This window comes from Ailuropoda melanoleuca, chromosome 9 (assembly GCF_002007445.2).
Source record: "Ailuropoda melanoleuca isolate Jingjing chromosome 9, ASM200744v2, whole genome shotgun sequence".
NCBI classification, from domain to species: Eukaryota; Metazoa; Chordata; class Mammalia; order Carnivora; family Ursidae; genus Ailuropoda; species Ailuropoda melanoleuca.
Window position 1 is genome coordinate 68588578 of NC_048226.1, and position 23126 is coordinate 68611703.

Here is a 23126-nt window from a genome sequence, read left to right on the forward strand (position 1 = left end):
AAAAAAAAAAAAAAAAAAAAAAAAAAAAGGCCGCAGCCCTGGGTCCCTGACACAGCAGAACTCGGAGGTGCCTTAGGCCAGGGCAGCGTCTGGGTACAGTAGGCTGTTGGTGGTGAGCCATCTTCTGGAGCCCAGAGTTGTTTCAACATATCTGACACACCCTGCAGGCCCAGCGGGCAGGGCGGAGGAAGCCCGTACTGTACATGACACATGGGAGAAGCCCTGGTTACTGGTTGCACAAACAACACCTCATTCAGGGCTTGGGTGTCAAGGTGACTTGTCACTCCACACTCATGCATCTCACCCTCCCCTCACTCAGCTTTTCCTCCCAGCCTCATCTTTCAAGTCTTTGAGGGCTGGGGCAAGCCTAGGTTTGGGGAACAATTGGTGTCCAGAGACCCAATCATTGCAAAAATCATGGGCCGATGGCATGGCGGGCTACTGTCGGCTTGTCATTCCAGCCTTTGTTTCTTGAAATTCCCTCCGGCTCCATCGAAAAGTCCTATGGTTTCCACCACTGCCCTCCTTTTTTAGAGCTACTCATCCCTGCAGATGGTGTGGTTCTTTCTGGGTCAAGTGTGACTGCAAAGGCTGGTGTGAGTGGAGCACCTTGGCCATTCTGGAAAGCTCTTTAGGTTTCCTGGGAAAGTATTCCATCCAGCCCACTGTTTGTGGCATGGTGCATTTCTTAGGATGTGGAAGATTAATACTTACAGAAATGATTTCCTCAATAAAGAGTGCTTCTTTGAGGGCGAGCCTATCTCCGTGCAGCATAGCCACAGAATTTCAGATTTTAAGAACTAGTAGGGGATCTAGAGATCAGAGTTTCATTTTCAGGGTGAGAACACAACACCAGAGAGGTCAAGCAATTTGGCCAAGGTCGCTGCAGTTTACAGAGTTACTAGAACCTTGAATAGATAAGATGATGCATAAATCCATGAGCTGGGATTGATTTCAGATGGAAATGGGGGACTTACTGTGGACTCCTCACATAGAAGAAGGGATAGGGAGTCATAATGATTTTGAATAATTTTCCCCTTTTTTACAGCATCAGATACTCTCAGTGTTATCATATATTAAGCAGGATGATGAACGTGTTCTTTTACCATAAACTGTTTTGCTTATTTCCCTTCTTGCTGCCAAAAAGACAAGTAAAGCTAGCATAGAGCCATCTTTCCATCTCCAGGGCTCTGGCCGGTGCCACGCATCTAGAGATGCTGAAATCTTATAGGAGGATGACCTCCAAGGTAGAACTGGGGACACAACTTGCTCTTTCCTTTCTCCCTGATAATGTGCTTGTCAACTCTCAGATGTGGACTGCTACAGTACTGGGATGAGAATAGGGGGTGCTGATACCTTCCTTTTTTAAAAATCTTTTTAAAATATTTTATTTATTAGAGAGAGAGCAAGTAAGAGAGAGAAAGAGAGCGTGCACGTGTGGGAGGAGGGGCAGAGGCACAGGGAGAAGCAGACTCCCCACTGAGCAGGAGCTCCCTCCCAGGACCCTGGGATCATGACCTGAGCTGAAGGCAGACGCTTAACTGCTTAACCGACTGAGCCACCCGGGTGCCCCTGATACCTTCTTGTGGCTTAAGCAAGCTTTGGTAACCCCTCTGTCATAGGTGAGAGACATTCAAAGCCTTATTGCCATGGAATAGGATAGCCACAAGGTAAGAGAAGCCTCTGCTTCTTCCGTGAGCCACATGAGACTTTCTCCATCTTGCTGTGAAAATGCAGGGGCCAGAGATTCTCAAAGTAGGATCTGGTAAAAGGATCAGTTCACGTTTTCCACAAGGTTCTTTGTAGAAGGTTTTTCACTTGTCTTTCTAGAGGTCATTCCAGTTCTGTTTACGCAATAGTCACTAGTTAAGTTTCTAGCTGTCATCCATCCTCTATGTTGGGCCAGGCTTGTGGTGGGAATCCTGTTTTCCTGGAGATGTCAGGGTTATAAACTAGTTCTTGGGCTCATGGTCCATGTCTGCTACTGTCCATGTACCTAGCACTGTATTTACACTATTTTGTATTATTCCCTCAACAAGATTTTAGATTCCTTGAGCCCAAATCAGAGAACTTATATTTTCTTTAATTCCCTATCCTGTCCATAGCCGGAACACACTATACATGCTGATAAGCAAATGACTTGAGTTTTTAAAGGTTTAAATTAGGCAGGAACATACATTTATAGCAAAATATATATGTATTGTATACAGGCTAAAAATTTAAGGCGAAAAATATGGTGTTACTTATTCAAGTTGGCCATGAGGAACAGAAAATTTTTTATAAAAAATTATCTTGGTTAAAAGACCTCAAAATCCAAAGGTTTTCAATAATGTCCCTTAAGAAATGTGATGGAAATGTTGCAGGGGGTGGTAAGTCAGCTTGGAAGGTGCAAACATTGCATTGATAAATGTGAGGAAGTCAAACAACACCTCTGAAAACTTAGACCCAAAGAGGTTGAAAATGTAATAGATATTGAACATGTCCCTGAGAGATGGTTTATCACCCTAGCATGTGCCGTGAGGACACATTGGGCACAAGCGTCAGGGATATGGCCAGATAAGGCGAAAGCACCTTTCGTGGCTGTCCTCCCAGAGCTGGGGGGCCATGGCTCCGAGGTGACCAGAAGCCACCGTGTGCCATCATTTCAAGGGGTTTTCATATCTCTGAGTCCTAACACCTGGGGAAGCTTATTCCCCCAGAGGTGCTTGCAGCCTGAGTGCACCTGGGAATTAAAGAAATCATCGGGCTCCTGTTCTGTGAGCTGAGTCAAAAGGCAGAGTGGTGCCTGGCCATTTAATTTTAGATTTTAATGTGAGGCGCTTACACGGTCCCTGCTACATCGATGAGATCTATGTGATCCACAGCTGCTAGGGCAGACGGCAGGAGACGGGACTCGGGTCTCGTAGCACTTTACTGGGAGATAATAAGCAAGAATGGCTAGCATTTTTAAGTCCAGATTGCTTATCCCTGGAAGGTTCTCTGAGGGGAGGAGCCTGAGGAAGTTTGAAAGGAGGGATTGTTCTGCTGTCTTGGGTGCTGGTAGCAGATTAAATATCAGCCCTGACACGTGCATTTGAATCGTTCTGTTGGGTTGGAGAAGTTTTAGCCCAAGGTCACTCATTTCCAGTTCTGAATAAAATTATCTAAGTTGTTGCCCGAAAATTTTCAAATGCATTTTTGAGCTGGATTTTGGCCAAGCTGTCAGGCAAGCATTTAGGGAAATGTTAACTTTGGAAATTGTTCCTTCTGCAAGGACCCTTGCAGACTGGAGGAATTAACCCATCTCCCCCGGTTTCCTCTTTGGCTCCAGAAACCTCTGTGCCCCTCTGACTTGTTTTGCCTGGTTTCTCGTTGAAGCCCACAGAGGTCACTCACCTTTGCTTTTCCAGAGGACTCCCCAAGTCTGGGAAAAACAACAAACAAAACTCAAACAAACGGACACACACACAGGGTAGAATATCTGGTTTTGGATGTTGCGTTCAGGACCGTAATATTTGTTCCTTCAAAATGTGTCATTGGGGGCACCTGGGTAGCACAGTGGTTAAGCGTCTGCCTTCGGCTCAGGGCGTGATCCCAGCGTTATGGGATCGAGCCCCACATCAGGNAGTAATATTTGTTCCTTCAAAATGTGTCATTGGGGGCACCTGGGTGGCACAGTGGTTAAGCGTCTGCCTTCGGCTCAGGGCGTGATCCCAGCGTTATGGGATCGAGCCCCACATCAGGCTCCTCCGCTATGAGCCTGCTTCTTCCTCTCCCACTCCCCCTGCTTGTGTTCCCTATCTTGCTGGCTGTCTCCGTCTCTGTCGAATAAATAAAATAAAATCTTTAAAAAAAATGTGTCGTTGACTTCTGTTTTCAATGATCACGGACAAATATGACACGAGAAGATCTGATCTTAGAAATAAGGGCTGTGACGACCTCAGCCCAGGAGTGATGAGGACAAGCCAGAGGAAGACATGCTCATGGCCATGATACCCTGGTTCCCCATCCATCCCATACGAAGAGATTTCCCTCCTTCTTTTTCCATGGGACACTCCACAAGCAAGTTGGGGGTGACAACACTTGAGCTCCCCTAAAACTCTTCCCTCCTTCCTGGGTGAGAAGGTCCTGGAGGCAAGGATTGCTTCATTGCCAAGTCAGGCAGAGTACACTCACTGTGCGTCTCAAGCTGAACTGAGCTGGGTAAGATCAAAAGCAGAAGGGCCTTTGTTCTTGCCCCTGCTTCTAGGCCGAGGAAGGCCCAACCATGTGCCCATGCCTTTCTGAGGCATCTCTTACCAGGCTCAGACATCTGGTGGATGCTGAACAAGTACTCACTCCCAGAGTGATACTGAGAATGTCCTTTTTGGGCCTGGAGAAGAAATGAACTTCTAAGATGTATGTGCTTAATGTTTAACAGGTGGGAGGAAGCCCTGATTTTGTATCCTTTGCCAATCTCCGTGGTGTAAACGCTCCCAAGCTAACAACATGATGTTAACTGGCTTGCAAAATTCCTGAATATTAATGATGGTCTCTGGCAAGTCAAAGCCAGCTGCAGCTAACAACCAGCACTAGCCCAGCATGCTGTCACTACAACTGACCCGAAGACCCAGAGCCCTGGCTTCAGAGCCAGACAGACATGGCAGGGGGTCTCCTAGCCCCAGCCCTGGGGAGGTGTGTTACCTCAGGCATGTTACCTCACCTTTCTGAGCTTTAGTATACTTATCCAGAGAACCAGGGTGAACAGCAGCTCGTGCAGTCTCTGTGGCCAGATTGACGGAGGACCATGACTGGCAGCTCTCGCTCTACCTTGTGGTCTGAACCAGTCTAAGTTAACATTGGCCAGAAGAGGATGCCATTCTGAGCAGGTGCTACCCTCAGTGGCCACCTCAGGGTCACGTGCTGATCTTGAGGGTTTGCTGTGAGTTGGGAATAAGATAATGAATGCGAAGGGCTGCCCTGCTGTGGGTATTTGGTGTTAGTCCCCAACTCAACATCCTTCCTTATTCTTCCTGCTAAAGTCCCAAGGAAACGCTGCCAGACAGCCCACAGGCCTCTGACTGGGGGTCAGGCTCACCCGCCCACCTGTTAGAAACAGACCCACACACTTTGCCTCCTGTCTCTGGAGGACTAACCAGACCTGACCATGCAGGATTGGGAGGCACGGAGAGTTGGCATTCAGCAAACCCACGACATTTTTCAGTATCTGTATCTTCAGTCTCTCTAGCCACTGATTTATATCCTGAGTCCTGTTCCTAAAGGGCTTTGGTCTCCGTCATTACAAGCCACAGCCCCTTACAGGTGAATTACGGTCACATCTCCTAGAGGGAAGGTGTCGAGTACTCGACCGCTGCCCCAACACATCTCTTGGCTCCATGCAGCCCATGCACACCACTCCAGCTGCCACCTGCTAGCACTGGAGTCTTGCTGCCTAGGGACTTCCCCTCACCACTGAAGCACCGTCTGCTGACTGACTGGCAGGTTGAGAGTGGCCCCCAGGGGTGGGGGGCAGGGAGCATCCTGTAACCAATGACTGATGTGCCCTGGTGAAGAATACCTCGGCCCCCGCCCTCTCCAGGTGACCTATCTCTGAACACTGTTTGACAGGGAGCCCCAGAGTTTCCCTGACAGGGTTAAGCCCCGTCACCCACCTTAGTAGCTGGCTAGGTCACCGACCTTTTGTTAGCTGCCTTCCCTTTCTTGTCTCTCTCCCCATTTCCTCTGGTTTTCTCAGCACCTCCCAAATACACTATTTGCAATTGAATTTTTGCCTCCATGTCTCCACTTTAGGAGGAGCCCAAACGATCCGAGGGCATTTATGAACTGCCAGGAGAATGATTCTTGGAGAGTGGAATTCCAAACTCTGCTTTCTGAACCGGAAATAGCACAGTCTGACACATACACATACATGGAGAGGAACAATGGGACAGAATACCTAAAATGGAAATTATCCAGCAAAATTCGAGAGGTTTAGCTGTCACCCTGATAACACTTAATGGGAGGAGAGTTGCTTCTCCAGGCGTCTCAGGCCGAAGGAAGCATGTGGCTTCCTGTCATTAAGCTAAGGTCATGCACAGGAGGACAGCGCTGTAAGACTTGGGCTTGGGCCCCCCCATGTTGGTATGGTTCTGACAGGGCACCTGCAGCACATCCTAACTCTTCTGTGTCTCACCGGATTCTTGAATAAAACCCGTCCATACACGGGGGGCCCTATGCATGGAGGCCAAGCTCCCTTTGTGAGGATACCTGGCTGTTTCTTGGTCCAGTGCAAGGGAAAGCAGAAGATGGCAATTCCACAGCGCGTGCCCTTGTTAAGCCCCGAGTCTGCACTGGGCGCTCTGTGACCTGCCCTCATGGTGCTCCCAGTCTGAGCGGAGAGACTGGCAGGACGCCCGCCAACTGCAGAGCAGAGCCACAGGACAACCGTCCTAGAATATTTGGTCTAACAGAGTGCTGATGGAATGACCAATTTCAGTTGATAGGGTTGAAAAAGATGTTCTGAATTTGATGAATGACAGTAAACCTGCCAGCAGAAGGTCCATGCCTAGTAGAAGCTCCGTAACCTTGGTTCGCATCTAGGGTCCATTCCACACTAAGTCTGCGTCTAAGGACTGGGGCACAGAGACTATGTTGAAGATTTTTTGATGTGTTCTAGCTACAGTTATCTGCAAAATGAAAGGCAAAAAGCCAAGGGTCTTTTTGTAGCTCAGTTACCAAACACTGGGAAGATCCGCCCCGTATCATCCGGATTGGCCATCCTTGCTGCCAGAGAACAGTGTGCGGTTCCCTACGATCCATCTCGCTTGGCTCTGGTGGCCAAGGCATCCCAGTTCCAGATACTGGGTGACGAGGGGCCTGCCGTAGAGGAGATGACCTATCTAGAAAGGATCCAGAACGCAAGTGGCAGCTACAGTACCAGCCGCTACAGCCTTCGCTGCCATGTTCCCTGCATTCCCGTGCCGTCCAGAAGGGACTGTGTCGGAGGATGGGCTCCTGCAGGGAGAAGGCAGGCAGCAGACATCTTGGCCGACCCCCTCTCCCGGTTACAGGGAGGAGAGGACGCTGGGGCGCCGGGGGAGGGCTGCGGAAATGTCGGATTATTGGAGCCCAGATCCAGGAGCACCATGTGAGGCCTTGGCCTTGCGAGCCTGTGTGAACCACCTTCCTTTTGAGATTCAGGGGAGCGCTTGCGGCCTGCACCCTGGGAATTCTCCCCAGCCGCCCACACGGCAGCGGGAGCCATGCATCGCTCTAGCCGAGCAACCCGGCCAGACGAGGAGCTGTGGAGGGGTGGGGGGGAGTGGGGGAGTGCCGAGGGCCTGGAGTCCTCATCACCGGCAGGGGGGCAGCTGTTTGAGGAGGGAGAGGCAGGGGGAGGGGGAGAGAGCTAAAGCAGAGGTCACTCACTGTTAGCTGCTCTGTCTAGCTAGCTTGCTCTGAGGAGGCCGGGAGGACATGATTTGTAAGCTCTAGGTGTGTGTGTGTGTGTGTGTGTGTGTGTGTGTGTGTGTGAGAGAGAGAGACAGACAGGCAGGCGGAGAGAGACAGAGAGAGGGAAAGACATCATGACAAAGTAACTTAGGAAAATAGGCAATACTTAGCTCTAGTCATTTTTCACTAATCAAAAGTAATTTAATTCATTTCACAGATGTGAAATGTGGTTTACTTATAAATTAGATGGCTGGGAGTTTTGTTGGTTTGTTTAGCGGATGCGAGGGAATGAAAACATTTGCTGGGACAATCAGGCCTTCTCCTCTATTCCCCACCAAAGAGAAGAAAAACCCTTAGAGAGAGAAGAATGTGCTTTGCTCCTCCCTTCCTACTTGTCCCACTACTAGTCACCATTGCAACCGCATACTCTCCTGCCCTGTTCTTCTTGGGCCAATCTCCTCTGCTCGGTCACTGATTCAGCCAGCCAGCCTGTCAGGCGGTCAGTCAACAGACATATATGCCTGGCATCAGTGTCTGTGGGTGGAAGCTACTTAATATGCAGATTCTAGTTTTCATTTAGGCTAAGGAAGAGTTTGCTAACAGGGAATTCACTCCTAAAAGGAGTTCACTCTCCATCAGGGAAAATGTCTGCCTGAGCCAGCAATGACTGGCTGGGATGCTTCTGGAGGATTCTTGCATCATGTGGGGCTTGGCTGAGATAATACCTAAGATGCCTCCCAGTACTGAGATTCCATGATTTTGCTGTGATCATTTTTCATGGAATTGAATAGACACCAAAGAAAGACCACAGTCTCTAAATGGGACTCCCCACCCCCACAACTCCAAAGTGATCAATCCCAACAAAGTAAATGTTCGCACTGATCTCTGCCTTCGTTCCAGCATTTGATGACTTGAAAGCTGTCTAGACTGAGCCAAAAGGCTGAGAAAAAGGGCCACGTGGAATTCTCCAGCGTGGAGCCACTGAGGAGAGGAGTCAGGGGCTGTGATGATTCTCCTCGTGCTGTGTCCAAGCCCAGGGCTGGATTCACCCCCAAAAAAGCACGTATCCTCCTCACTCAGAACCAAAGGTAACAACTGAAAATGAAAGACCAGAGGAAAAGACAGAAAACTGAAAACAAGCAATTTTCTAACTGGAGATGGGTCAGACTCTCCAAATAACACTGGGCAAGAGTGAAGCAGGTCAACTTGATTCGCTCTACCAGGCATGTTTCTGGCATTCCCACTACATGAGTCTGCACTTTGGGGACTCGGGAGAGTGAGCGCCAGGCCTCCTCCCTGATCGAATGAAACTTCTGCCTGCCTGCCCGCCTGCCCGCCTGCCTGGAATCCCCCAGCCAGTGCAGGAGCACCCACAGCCTGGCCTGGGAGGCTGTCTTCCCAGAGCCTTCGATACCTTCCCTGCGCTTGGTTACCAGTCTCATCCGAAAGGATTCTTGCCTTAAATCTCCAATGAAGAACATGAGGAATGGTAAGCTCTGGCTTTAATAAGCCTTCTGAAGATGAAGAAATTCTCGGCAGAACCCATCCTCCTCTTGACTCTGTTCACGAATTAAGTATAAATCTGCATCTCTTCCTTTCCCTCCCTGTCAGAGTGCTGTTCTGTAAAATTGCTGTTAATCAGGGAGAATTGGCAATGGAAGTGTCTGTCAGAAAGACTGTTCTTACGGTTGAGACCTGCCTGTTGTAGGAGATGAGGTAATTTCTTCTTAAGCTTCTGGTATCCAAGGAGGAAAAAGAACAACAAAACAAGGTCTGTTAATAAAGGTGTGAGAGTCTCTGGGTATTTTCTGTTGCTAAAGAAACCTCAAGGAAGGTTACTTCTGGGCTGAAAGCAAACCTTTGTCAAGGATTTCATTTTAGAAGGTTCAAAAGACACCAGAGAGAGAGTGAGAACAAGAGACAGGAAGAGGCATGCACAGAAAGAGGGGAAGAGATGAAGGGAGGGAGAAGGCGGGAGAGCCAGGCCTTGCTGAGATGTCACAGGAGAGAGTCACAGATGCGGGCTCCAGCAGTTTGATCACCGGGAAAATGTCTGTTAAGGGTTGATGCAATGGAAGAGAGAAATTTCTGGATTTTTTTTTTTTTTTAAGATGGGCCTTTGCTCCTGCTGCTTTGTTCACCTGGAATGACCTTTTTCCTGTCCATCTCTAGCCCCTCTATTCTAAAGGGGGCTCGGTTCAAATGCCCCCTCTTCCATGAAGACATCTTTCGTATCTCTAGTTACGTACATAATTGCTTCATCTTCTGCAGGTCACTAGCAATTTTTCTCCATTAAAACATTTTTTTTTTGTCTCTAGTCATGGTAAAATACACATAAATTTGACCATCTTAAACATTTTTAAGTGTCCAGTTCAATAGCGTTAAGTGTATTCACATTGTTGTGCAACCAATCTTCAGAACTTCTTTTTTTCCAGAACTTTCTCATCTTGCAAAACTGAAATTCTGTACCCATTAAACAACATCTCCCCATTCTACTGGCAACCACGATTCTACTTTCTGTCTTGATGAACATAACTACTTTAGGTACCTCATATAAGTGAAATCATACAGTATTTATCTTTTTGTAATTGGCTTATTTCACTTAGAATAATATCCTCAAGTTATTACATATATGAGAACTTTCTTCCTTTTCTTTTTTTTTAAGTAGGCCCCACACCCAGCATGGAGCCCAATGCAGGGCTTGAACTCATGTCCCTGAGATCAAGACCTGAGCTAAAATCAAGAATTGGACACTCAATTGACTGAACCACCTAGGCGCCCTAGAATTTCCTTCCTTTTTAAGGAGTACTAATTCGGTTCTGTTTTTCTAATGGCATTTATAACATGCAGTCTTACTTTTAAGTGACATATGCACATGATATCTCTTCTATAGAATTCTAGATCTTTTGGACAGGGTCTGAGTCTCCACACAGTTGAATCCCACTGTACCTATTAGCTCAGTGCTTGGCAGAGGATTTGGCTACCTGAATATTTGGTGAGACTATCAAAGGGCAAATGCTGTCATATTGTCTTAGGTGGGCTCTTCTAGACCTCCTGGTTTCTCTATAACCACATCCCCCAAAAGACTCAACAGCTATTTAAACCAATCCACATCATCAAGTAAAGGTGAGCAGAAATGGATTGGCATCAACCATTTTGGGCTGATCTTACCCCACAGCCTTGAATCAGTCCTGTGTCTTCTCCTGGCTTGAGCATTCTACATCCTTCTGGGAAACATCTCCACTGGGACAGGAAAATGGGCCCAATCTTAAAAGAACAGAAAGATGGAGTAAGAAAGAGTAAGGAGAGAGGAGGATGGTACTCATAAGAACGGAAGCCGATAATTAGATTTAGATTTTCCGTCCTGTTAACTCTCCGGTTGTGTCATCACTTTTAATACGTATCTTCTGATAAAGATGGGGTGGTAATGGGGAGCAGGGGACTGTGGAGGGCTTGCTGTTAATCATACTAAACATTCTTTTCCACCCTTTTCCCCAGGTTGTCACTATGGAAGACTGCTTTTTTGCAACTCACGAACAATATGAGAAGCCTCACTACAAATTGATTTGGGAACTTGGAGATCTAAATGAAACTTCACGTTTGGTCTGTAACAACTATTTTTGGAGTTACTTTAGTTGGCTTGTCTTATAGCCCTGCCTTTCCCTTTGTCTGTCCACAGCCATTTGTAAGAGGGGATCGTGGAAACGACACAGGCATTGAGTCAAGCAGGCCAGTTCACTTCACTGGATCTATTTCCTTATCTGTAAAATGGAGGAAATACCCCCTACCTCCGCAGGCTTTCCTGATGATTTAATAAGGCCATGATTATTAACCGCTCAGTCTGGCACACAGCAGTTGGGTAATATATGTAAATTTCCTTCCCTTTTCCTGAGTTGACCTGATATCCCTCTACTTAAGCTGAATTGGCTCCATTTGGATCCTTGTCTCCGCATAAGCCACATATGCTGCCCTGGCTTTGTCTCGTCCTTAGTAGCCCATGACCCCCATGGAAACCCTATGGCAGTTCATCCTTTTGAGATGCCTGGACTCATCAGAGAAGAGCATTTTGGTGTGGGATAAGGCTTTTCTCAAGCCTAACAGAATCTTGTCAGGAGATGGATTTTCAAACTTACAAGAGAAGTCATAGAAGAACAAACCACCACAGTTCAATTAATTTTCCAAATGACTTATTTCCATGTTAGGCAGAAGGGTCTGTGTTTGTACATTGCTATTGGAGCTATCGGAGTCTACCTACAGGAGAGCCTTTATTTTTTTGACCCATACCACCTTTATTAGCAAAGCCTAGTCCTAAGGGTCAGCAAATGGGTAGGGGTTCTGCCAGCCCAGAGCAAGCAGAAATATGAAATCAGTTTCTGCAATAGCCCAACAGAGCTGGTGCCCTCATTGATCCAGAATTCCAAAACCAATTGCCTATTTTTGAGAAAAAGTACATGGAATGTATTTGAGTTACCTTCTTCCTTCTCATTTAAGTGTCATTGCATTTATCTCAAGCACAATATAGCTGTCCTTTGTCCCTTTCCCCCATCAAATTCTTCCCTCTTGGACTTCAGAGAAGAAAACAACTACTTCCTACAAGGTGGCAGTCAACCAAGGCTTCATGGAAGTACCATTGGGTACCATTGGAAGTACCAAGATGGATAGGATTGGAAAATGTACATATTTGGAAGCAGGCATTTTTGGCAGAGGAATGGCAGCAACAAAACATAGAAGCAGAAACTTGTAGTGGCATCACTGAAGAATTCTTTGGAGAATAAAAGGAATACTAAAAATAGGTCATGTTAAGCACCATGGTAGGCATTCTTTAAGATGGCCTTTGGTGATCTCTGCCTCCTGATCTCCATGCTCTGTGGAACTCCTCCCCTTGAGTGTGGGTTGGACCTATTGACCTCATGAATAGAATGAGGAACATATCTGATGTAACGGCTACCCTTCTGAGATTCGATTATACAAAGGCTGTGGCTTCTTTCTTGGGCACTTTTCTCTCTTGCTGTTGTTCTCTTTTGGATTGTGTTCCCTGAAGAAAGACAGCTGCCATATCATGAGGCAGCCCCATGTAGAGGACCACACGGTAAGGGACTGAGGCCTGCCAACACCCATGTTGTGCGCTTGGACGTGTCCCTTCCCCACAACAGCCGAGCCTGCAGACGAGACCTCCTTGCCGATCACTTGACTACAATCTCTTGAGAGGTCCCTGAGGCAGAAGCGTCCAGCTAAGCAGTGCCCAGATTCCTGACTCACAGAAGTGGTGGATAGTAAATGTTTGTTGTCTTAAGTCGCTCAGTCTGGGGGTAATTTGTTATGCAGCAACAGATAACCAATACAAGAGTTTCGTCTAACGTACCAGATGCTGTGGTAAGATATGTGACTTCATATATGCGATGTCATTTAATCAACATTAGGTGGGTATTCTTGTCCCAATTTTTCAGTTGAGAAAACCAAGGTTTAGACATCTGACAAATACCTTTACGTATCTGGTAAGTGCAGGTGCTGAGAGTCAAACCCAGGCTGTCTCATTCCTGGGCATGTGCTCTTAAACTTGGACACTATATGTTCTACTGTTTGGTTCATTCCTACTGCCCCTATTCTCTGTTCCACATCCTCTGAGGTCTGTTGGCAACCTAGTCCTCTTGTCTCAGCAGAGCCTGAAAGGGAACTTGGGAGTTTCTCTAACGTTTTTTGGTAGAATCTCCCTGTCTGTGTTGTTTCCTCTGCCAGGCTGTGCCATCTACTTGCAGCTCCGTCTATTCTGATAGCTGTGGCCCCCAGGACCCCAACCTCTTCTTATCTTCTTGCCACTTTTTGTCCTGGGCACCACCTGTGGTTTTGGGAGTTAAAGTTTGTGGGGCTACCCTTGGGTGGATTAGTGATCCCCTTTCTTTTGCCCTGGGTTGGCGATTGTTTCCTGGGAGACCACATCATATTCTTCAGGACCCAACAAATATAACTTTTCCACTTACTTCCATCACAGGGCTAGGAGGACCCAGAGAGTCCTGCTGCCACTCTAGGAGATGGAGAACTCCAACCCTGTGGGTCCTTTCCTGGTCTCCGATAAAAAGTAGAAATTCTGCCCAGCCTTACTTGGCTTCCTCCGCAGTTTCATGATGCACTGGCTTATTTCAGGGAATTCTTAGATTTATACTGGATACTGCTCCTCAGTCACATGTGATAGTCTCTCCTTGGGCCTTTGCAGGGAGGCAGGGGTGCAGATGTGCGGACTGCCACACACTGGGTCCTGAAGGACCATGGTATTCCTTCTCAGCACAGCATCTATTGCCAATTCAGTGAGATGTTTGACACATTGGCTGAGTCTCAAGAGGTCTAGAGATGAATGATAATCTTTGGCTAATATTAAAAACAAACAAACTAATCAAACAGAAACTTAAGAGTTAGAAATGACCTTTCATGATTGATAAGACAGTCTTCACTGTTGACCTACTGCTACATTTTGCTGTACTGTGTGTGTAAGCTCATAAGCTCGAAGGAAGTCACTGCTCAGAAAATTAGCTCCAACCCCCTGGACTTTATACCTCAGTTCCCTGTTAATCCTTGATGGAAATGAGCAGGGCCCTATGCCTCAAAAGAACTTACAATGGGTAACCAAGGGCCAAAGGCAACCTCTCCCCGGTGGCAGGAGACCTGGGCTCTAGTCTCAGCTCCACCACCCATTCTCTGGATGATGCTAGGTGATTCACCTCACCTCTGTGAACCTGTTTCCTTATATGTTACACTAGGAGGGTGGGGCAGGCCACCCCTAAGAGCTCTTCTAGTCTTGACTCTGGTTTTATGGGCTTTGTAATTGTCTCTAGGGCTCGCCGGTGAACAGGGCACCCCGCCCCCACTGTGTTGCCCCTGCCTCTTCTCAGATGGGCCCCCCAGTCCTGCTGGCTCTTGTAGTACTGGTTTGTCTGATACAGGGTTTCACATAAAAGCGTTCTGTGGGTCCAAGACTGAAGGCCTCTAGGTCCAGCCCCTGCTGAGGAAAGGAACAATCTTTTGGCTTCCTGGATCATTCTTAACAAACCAGGAGTTTCCTTTCAGAAACGTAATGTATGGTCTCCAAACACCTGCAGCAGCCTATTCCACACTCATTGGAAGGTGGGGAAAGGGGGTAACAGTGACTAACGAATAGCCAGCTCCTTCCTTCCAGGAACACAGCACTGGGCTGGAGACCCACACAGCCCTGGGATTAGGCTCCATTTTACAGAGGTGGAAAATCAGCAAATTCTAGAATTGAGACTGAAACTCAAGTACATGACAGAGGAGACATTAATGAATCCATAAATATTTATCAGAGTGAAAGGGTCCCCAATAGATCATCTGAGTTGGCTTTGAAGCAGTTTATCAAACAGAGAAGTAAAATGATTGACTCAAAGTCATACAGCTAGAGAATACATTTGATTTGCATTATCCATTCAGACACCTTTCTTTTGTAGGACTGACTCAGAACCCTTTTAAAATAAGTTCAAGGACACATCAGTCAGAGGCAGTCAGTTACTCTGCCTTCCCTCTTGTTTCTAGCAGGACTTCCTCCACTTTCCAAAGGATGCTCTTTGGCCTCCACACCAAACAGACCCACCCAATATCAAAGGGCCATGTGTAAACACCCTTCCTTCTATCTTATCAAAATCCCTCCTACCTGGGTTTATCAGAAGTGACTCACTTCCCTGGAACCCTTTGCAAGGACCTGGGCTGGGGTTGCAGGGCTGAGAGGTACCAGCTTCTCTACCTACTTGAGGGAAGGGCCTCTTAAACCTCCAGTCTTCTCCATCTGGGAAAAGCCCCACCACCGGCATTTAGCAGAGCTTGGCCCCAGAAGTCACTCCTGGCCTTTCCCACAAGACCCTTGCAAGTTGGTGACCTTCAGGGGCACATTAGCCTGAGGAAGTCAGACAGCTGAGTGACATAGGAACCAGGCCTGGCAGTTGCAAGAAAGAAAGCAAACACTCTGAGATATGAGCCAAATGGTGGGGTACTCGAGGAACGCTTCCTTTCATGCTGGACGTGTTAGCTGTTCCTACCTTCAAGAAATACATTTTTGAGAGTAAGACAAATGATCATTTGGTTTGAGGAGCCCAAGTCCCAAATCATAGTATTTTCACCATCATAGCCTGTGGTCCGATGGCGGAACAAGAGGTCAGGAGAAATGTCACACTGGTTTCTGCCTCCCAGCGGGGGCAGGTGCGGGGCATGACCTGCATCCGTTGTTTACCCAAGCAGGGCAAGTGGATGTGTTCCTCCCTCCCTCTCTACTGAGTGACAGCCATCTGCCCGACACTGTGCAAGATGCAGGGAATCCAGCGGGAGCAGAGACAAAGGCCTGACCCTCTCCTCCTGGCCCTTCTAGTCCAGGGGGAACGACAGACATCATATCAAGACATGGCAGCTGTGGGGAATGCTGCAAAGAAAAGGTTCACGGGGGCCTCAGGGGTGAAGTGACGGATCCATGAGGTCAATACAGGTGTTCCCAAGGAAGTGATGTTTGGGTGGAAGATATCTGAAGGGGTGTAAGCCGGAAGAGAGTGAGGGCAGGGCCCTGTGAGAAAACTGCAAGGAATGGAAGGTGGCCAGGGTGGCCCAGGGCAGAGGGTGGAGGGGACCAAGGTAAGAGTCAGGACTGGAGAGGAAGGCTATGTCAGCCACTTTCAGAGTCTTGTCTTTACGCTGGGGGCGACGGGAAGCCTGTTAAGGAACCGGAGAAGGGAGTGACATTCAGGGGATACTGGATATATATTTGGGCACCCAGCCCAGTGAAAGCCACGGGCCCAGAGGCCTCTTCACCCTCTCTGTTAAGCAGTGCCAGTGGATACGGGATCCCCAGGCTCACGGACCAAGAAATGCTGGTGCTGGAGGCAGGCGGGGACCAATGCCAGGAGAGTGGGCCCTCCGTGTCACCTTCCCGACCCTGGCCCAGTGAAGTTCAGGTCCCTCCGGTCTGCCTTCTCCAGATGCTGCTCACCCCTTCCCCCCTCGGAGCCCCCTGAGCGCCCCAGCCTCAGCGGGAGGCTTCCGTGTGCCGCCTCTGCCTGCTCACACCCCAGGTGCTGTGAGTCACCTGCGTGGTGAGTCAGGGGACGAGGTGAGAACGTGAGTGCCGGGGAGGCTGGCAGGGCAGGTGGGTGCTTGGCAGGCAGGGTGGGGCCCAGCCTCAGGGGCGAGCAGCCCCGCTCCCGTGGCCTTCCACCCCCCACTCCTCCACCCCCCCCCCCACCAGCTCTTCGAAGAACCCTTCCGTCCCACCCCCTGCAGGAGGCTTCTTCCCAGTTCCCTCTCCCCCACGCTCGCCTCCCTCCACTGTCAGCAGCCGGCCACCATCACCATGGTTACGCGGCTCCCGCTGCAGAGCGGAGATCAGGAGTCAGAGCGGGGGAGGGTGGCTAGTCTCATTAGTCTTCCTATTGAATTGGCTTCTTTTAAAATCAGCTCAGGGCTGCTCACTGCAGATTCAAGGCCTGTTACCTGAAGGGTTCACCTCAAAGACACGAGATGAGAACCGAATAGAACGTGGGTACCGCGGGGCCTTATTTGTACCGCGAAAGGATGCGCCCCAGCTTCCCTTTTAAGCACTGATGCGTAAGAGTGTGTCGGTCAGGCCCTGGTATCTAAGATTTAAGGGCCACTCACTGGGTGACTTGAGGTAGACTTGCGAGGCTGTGGTTGTTAGAAGCAATTTGGGGCCAGGCAGACCGGGATTCAAATACTGACCTTGCCACTTATCAAAGGGATAAACTGGGACAAGCTATTGAAACTGGTTGGGCCTCAGTTTCCTCTTATGTCAATTGGGGATAATCACACTCACCTTGTAGTTGTAGTGAGGATTAAAGATAATTTATACAAAGTGTTTGGCCCATCATAGGCACTAAAAATGGCCGTTGTTGCTGCTGTTATTGGAGTTCTAAGCCCTTGGAGATGCAACACATGGGTTTGTTGATTTGAAGGACACAAAAGGCAGGTTTTTCTAACAGTGACTTATGGGCTGCCAGGACCATCAGTTTCAAGCCAGTGGGGTAGAACAATTTCCAACCCCTCCTCAAAAGTCTCTTACATATTGGGAGACATAATGTAACCCTGAATTGCAGGGTATCAAGATAGTAGAAAAGTGAAGGAATTAGCAGGAAGGAGGAAAGTCCGAACTGAGTGCCCCGGGAGCAGGAGAGCAAACCACAAAGAGGAGTAAGTTGCTAATGGCCCATAGAACCTTGGCAATCCTGTAGAAGGGGATGATGTGGGGCTTGAAAAGAGACATTGTTTAGAAGTGTTTATAAGAGGCAGATAGACTTGCAGGTTCCAACCCCCACTCCCCCTCCTGTAGGGAACGGGAGAGTTGTTTTCTAGAAAAACTGAATCAGAGAGACTTTGTGCTACTGACCTCAGCTACAGAGGAAGGCTGAGGTCAGGTGAAAGTTTGTACACTAAGTGAGCCCTTCTCCCTTGCCTCGTCCTCCTCCTAGCCTAAGAACAACAGGGACAGGAGATTGAAAGATTCTTTTCTGTAGAAACTGACCCAATCCAGGAAAAAGACCTACACATATTGACATTTGGAAGTTCCAGGCGAAAAAGCCATTGTTGACGTGATTACCCTAGAATAGATCCCATCCATGTACACAGAACTTCAATCAGCTCTTTAGGGTCTCATCCTTAAATCTGAGTGGCAGTCAACAATCACCAGTGAGGAAAGCATCCGACATGACAGAGAATAAAATAATCAAACAGGAAAGCAAAAAGATCTATGAAGGAAGCAGAAATGATGAATGAGCAGCAGAAACTGAAAACAAAGTATATTTGATATGTTTAGAGGCATAAGAGAAAACGCTGCATCCACAGGATATGATGAAAAAGGAATAATCAAAGCAAGAAAGAGTTTTTGGAAATCAAAAATATGAAGTGAAAATTTCAAAAATTCTGTACCAGTGTTGGAAGATACAGTTACAGAAATTTCCCTGAAAGCAAACAAAGAGAAGAATAATAGGAGTGAAAAAGAAAATTAGAGGAGTAATTTAGAAGATTCAACATGGACTAAGGAGTCTCAGAGAACAGAGAAAAATGATGGTAAGGAAATTATCAAAGAAATAATACAAAAAGATCCTCTGGAACTGAAGGCACAAATGGACACAATAACCTGCCTAGCACGGTAATTGAAAATGGACATAGACCGAGATACCCTATGGTGACGCTAGAACTCTAGGGATAAAGAAGAAAGTCTTAAGAGTTTTCAAAGAGAAAACTCAGAAGTTACATATAAAAGATCAAGAATCAGAATGGCATTGTACCTCTCAATAGTAACACTGGAAGTTAGAAGACTTCGGAAAAATGCTTTCATTATCCCCAGGGAAAATTATTTTCAGCCTAGATTTCTATTCCTGGCCACACTATTGAAGAAGTATGAGGACAAAATAAAGGCATTTTCAAACATGCAAAATACAAAAAAGTTTACATTCGATGTACCCTTTCTTGAGAAGCCGCTGGAAGATTCTCCGTGATGAGGGAGTAACCAAGAAAGAGGAAGAAGGCTTGTGATCCAACAATGCAGAGGGGCAAAGAGAATTTCCAACACACGGGAGAAGGAAAGTCCCAGAATGACAGCTATGGGGCAGGCCTAGGAACCAACCAGTTCGGGTTAGAAAAGAGCACTCAGGACTCCAAGGAGAATTTCTCTAGGAAATTCTGATTATCGAATCAGTTTGCAGAGTTGTTGAAAATAGGGAAATACATATATATTTAGGGAAAACAAAGCAAATGCAAAATATAAAGGAATTATTAACTCCAGAAAGAAGAAAGCATTGAGAAAAAGTAAATAAAATCTCAGTTCACTACTTGGCTAGGTAGTGAACAATGTTTATTTTACATAATCATCATAATGAAAACACTGTGTGTGGACTGAACCAAAAACTGATAAACAATTATGTTGGAAGGATAGAAAGCACGGGAAGGGGAGGGGTGAATGATTTAAAATATTCGCTTACTATAGTGGAAAATATGTAAAATAAGTGACCTGAGAGAGTATATGCCTGTTATCTAAAAATATGAATGTAAATACCAAGAAAGAAAAATAAAGCTATGAATGTCGCAAGTGGTTGCCTCTGGGGAACAAAAGGAAGATGAGGTAGGAAGGAGGTCAAGGGACTTTCACAGATGACATATTTTGATACAAAAATTAATTAAAAATCCAATAAAGGAAAGAAGGCTGAACCTGTATTGGTCAAATGATGGCTTTACAAACACACATCTAGGGTGCTTTTCAAATCTCTCAATGATAAATTCAGCAAAGACAAAATGGCAGATACATGTATAGCATTAGGAGAATTTCTGGAATTGGGACTGTTGTTCCTATTAATATAAAAACACCAACAGTAACAACTAGCAAGGGTTTCCATAGCCTTTTGAGACACCCTAGCAAATTTGCTACTATGTTATCCCATGCTTTCAAGGAAAACACCAAAACTCAAGATTTAATGGGAGTCTTTAATGTAGTAAGTGGTAGAGGCAGGACCTAGAGCCAAGTCCTCTGGAGTAAATTATATTTTCAAAGATGGACTAATCCCTCATGCTCTTCTTTCCCTACTGCATCAAAAGATGGAGTCTATCTCTCCACTCCCTTGAGTCTGGGCAGGTCTTGTGTCAGCTTTGACCAACATAATACCATGTGGGTGATTTTTGGTGACTTCTAAGACTAGGTCATTCGAAGTCCTACAGCTTTTGCTTTGGTCTTATGGGATATTCCCTCTGGTGCACTCTCTCTTGGAAAGCAGCACCATCCTGGAAGAAGCCTAAGCCACATGTAGAAGCACTTTAGTCAACATCCCAGATTAACTAGCATCAACTGCCTACCATGTGAGTGAGCCGCCATCCTGGACACCAGCCCAGGTGAGCCTTCGGCTGACTCCAGCTCCAGTCACTATCTGACTACAACTACATGAGAAATGCCAAGTAAAACCACCCAGCTGATATGTCAACCCACAGAACTGTGAGAGAGAATAATAAGATTATTATTTGAAGTAATTTAAGTTTTAGGGTGATTTGTTACAGGGCAATAGGTAATTTAAACATCGCCTGACATCAAGGTCCATATTCTTTCCTTGACACCATCCTATGAGTGTTTCTCAGCAGAGACATTATTGAAATTTGGGTGGGAAAATTTTTATTTTGAAAGTTTTCCCTGCACACTGTGGGATCCTTAGCACCCTGGCCTTTGCCCATGAATCTGATACCCCTCCCCCAATTTCATGGTGATAACTAAGAATGCCTTCACAGTTTCCCAAATGACCCCTAAGAATAACATCCCCAAGTGAGATCTCCAGGTAGACAAAACCATTTTGACATGATTTAAAACTGAATTCCACACGAATAGAAAAGAGAGGGCAGTTCTGTTAGTGGGAAAGGAGAGAGAGGGAGAGTATGCAGGATATAGTTACCAAGTCCAAATACAAAGATTCTCCACAGCCCGACCTCTGACATCTAAGGTGCTGGGTTTTTGGCCTTGAGTTCCCTAAGCCTTGCAAACTGTTTGGTGTAACCACGCCCATGCAGGAAAGGGTGTGGGAGCTATAAACCATCAAGCATTGATCTGGGAAGGAAAAGAGACATCATTTGTGCAACCCACTCACTTTGTCGTCTACTGAAGCCAGAATGGGGAATGTGCACCAAGACTACACCCCAGGACCTCCCGCCCAAGCCACATGCGCTTTCTACCACTCAAGCAAGGAAATGCTTGTGATTGAGGTTATTTCGATGGAAAAATAGATAAATTTACTTTGAGCACGCAAAATACAGCTGTCCAAGTTAGCCTAACATGCCTGCTGGTTGCATTAGTTTGCCAGGGCTACTGCACCAAAGTACCACAAACTGAGTGACTTAACAGAGATGGATTGTTTCACTGTTCTGGAGGCTAGAAGTTCACAATCAAGGTGTCAGCAGGGTGGGTTCTTTCTGAGGGATGCAAAAGAAAATCCGTGCCATGTTCTCCTGTAGCGTCTGGGGTTCGCTGGCCATCTTTTCCATTCCTCTGTCTTTATCATCACATGGTGCTCTACCTGTGTGCATCTGTGTCCAAATCTCTCCTTTTTATAAGGACACCATTCTCATTGGGTTAGAGCTCACCCTGCATCAGTGTAACCTCAACTTACTTCTGAAAGAACTCTATTTCCAAGTATAGTCACATTCTGGGGTTAGGTCTTCAACATACGGATGTTGGGGGGATGAAATTCAACCCATACCAAAACTGTCGCATGAACCCACATGCTTTCTGTGTCCCATGTGAAGCTTTGGATTACTTCCTACGTTACTTTGGATTTCCTAAGTTTGCATCCTGCTTTCACGCTTGGCTTCAAACTGTACAATGCAGTGGTTTAACTTGAAAAATCTCATTAACCCAGACGAGTCCAGAGATCTGTCTCTTTTCCCGAGACAGCATGTTGCAGCCTGGGATCTGCTTTGGCAACTACAGAAAGTCTTTGATGGGGCCTCTAATCTGCTTCTGTGGATACACCTGTGACAGCTGTGACCTAGGTGTGAGTCACATTTTGCCTTCAGAAGGATCCCGAAGAATGACATTAGCTGGCTGAAGACACCTGGGAAATGCAGCCACCTGGGGGATGGGAAGCCTTCCAGCTTTAGAAGTACAATGTCTTTAAGACACATGGGATGAGAGAGAATATGGGAAAAGCCCGATGTCATTGGGAGTCCAGGGAGAAGTGCTCAGTGGTTTATTTATTCATACATTCTTTCTGCATGTTCTCAGTGAGTGAGCACCTGGTATGAGCCAGCATGGTAAAATTTAAAATCTAATGGGGAAGAAAAGTAAACATACAAGTAATTTCTGATTGTGATAAATGATAGGAAGGAAATAGTGTGCAATAATAAGGAACAGCAAGGATATTGACTACTAATGGTGGTCAAAGAGCCCCCTTAAGGAGGTAACAATTGACACCTAAAGGATTTGGGCAAGGGTGCTCCAGGTGGCAGGACCAGTTTGTGCAAAGGCCCTGAGTTGCTGGTGGACTTGGTGTGTTTAAGGAACTGAAAAGAAGATGTGCAGTGGCAGAGGCGAGAGATGAGGCTGGAGAGGGGGATGTGGGCCAGGACAGGGAGATCAGATTTCACACAGACACTAGGCAAAGCCACTGAGGAGTTTTAAGCAAGAGAGTGAAATGATTTGATTTCTGTGGCGTTTTGTTTTGTTTTGTTTTGTTAATCATTCTCCTTGTCCCAGATTGGCAAAGACTAAAGTTTGAAAACACATGGTGCTGGCAAAGGTGTGGGAAACAGACAATCTCCTATCTTGCTGGTAGAGTTATAAATTTGTATAAACCCTAAAGGGAGCAATTTGGCAATATTTATCAGAATCAAAATGCACTACTTTGACTCAGCAACTTTGTCTCCATGGATTTATCCTGTATATACACGCTTCAAAATCAACATACACACTTCACTGTGGCACTGTATGATTGCAAAAGATTGAAGAAGGCCCTAAATATCAATAAGTGACTAAACCCAAGGATATCAACAAATAAGGGCTTAGAAGAGTAAATGCTGGTCATCTACACAACAGACTGCTGGGCAACCATGGGGATAAAGGAGCTCTTTACGTACTGATGGGGGCCAGCCTCTGATACATACCTATAATCAATTTTAAAAACCAAGGTTCACGGGCACCTGGCTGGCTTAGCCGTTAAGCATCTGCCTGTGGCTCCGGTCATGAT

The 23126-nt window shown here is 46.7% G+C and overlaps 1 long non-coding RNA gene across 5 annotated transcripts in view; it reads right to left on the minus strand.

Moving 5' to 3' along the window:
• Positions 1-23126, minus strand: part of LOC105241955 — a 118399-nt gene that overhangs the window by 45157 nt on the left and 50116 nt on the right. For 4 of the 5 annotated variants that reach the window (XR_004627857.1, XR_004627856.1, XR_004627855.1 and 1 more), the window contains exon 7: positions 10582-10677. The exons of the other annotated variant lie outside the window; for it this stretch is intronic. This is a non-coding gene — a long non-coding RNA (uncharacterized LOC105241955). The remainder of the gene's footprint in view (positions 1-10581; positions 10678-23126) is intronic. 5 annotated transcript variants of the gene reach the window in all.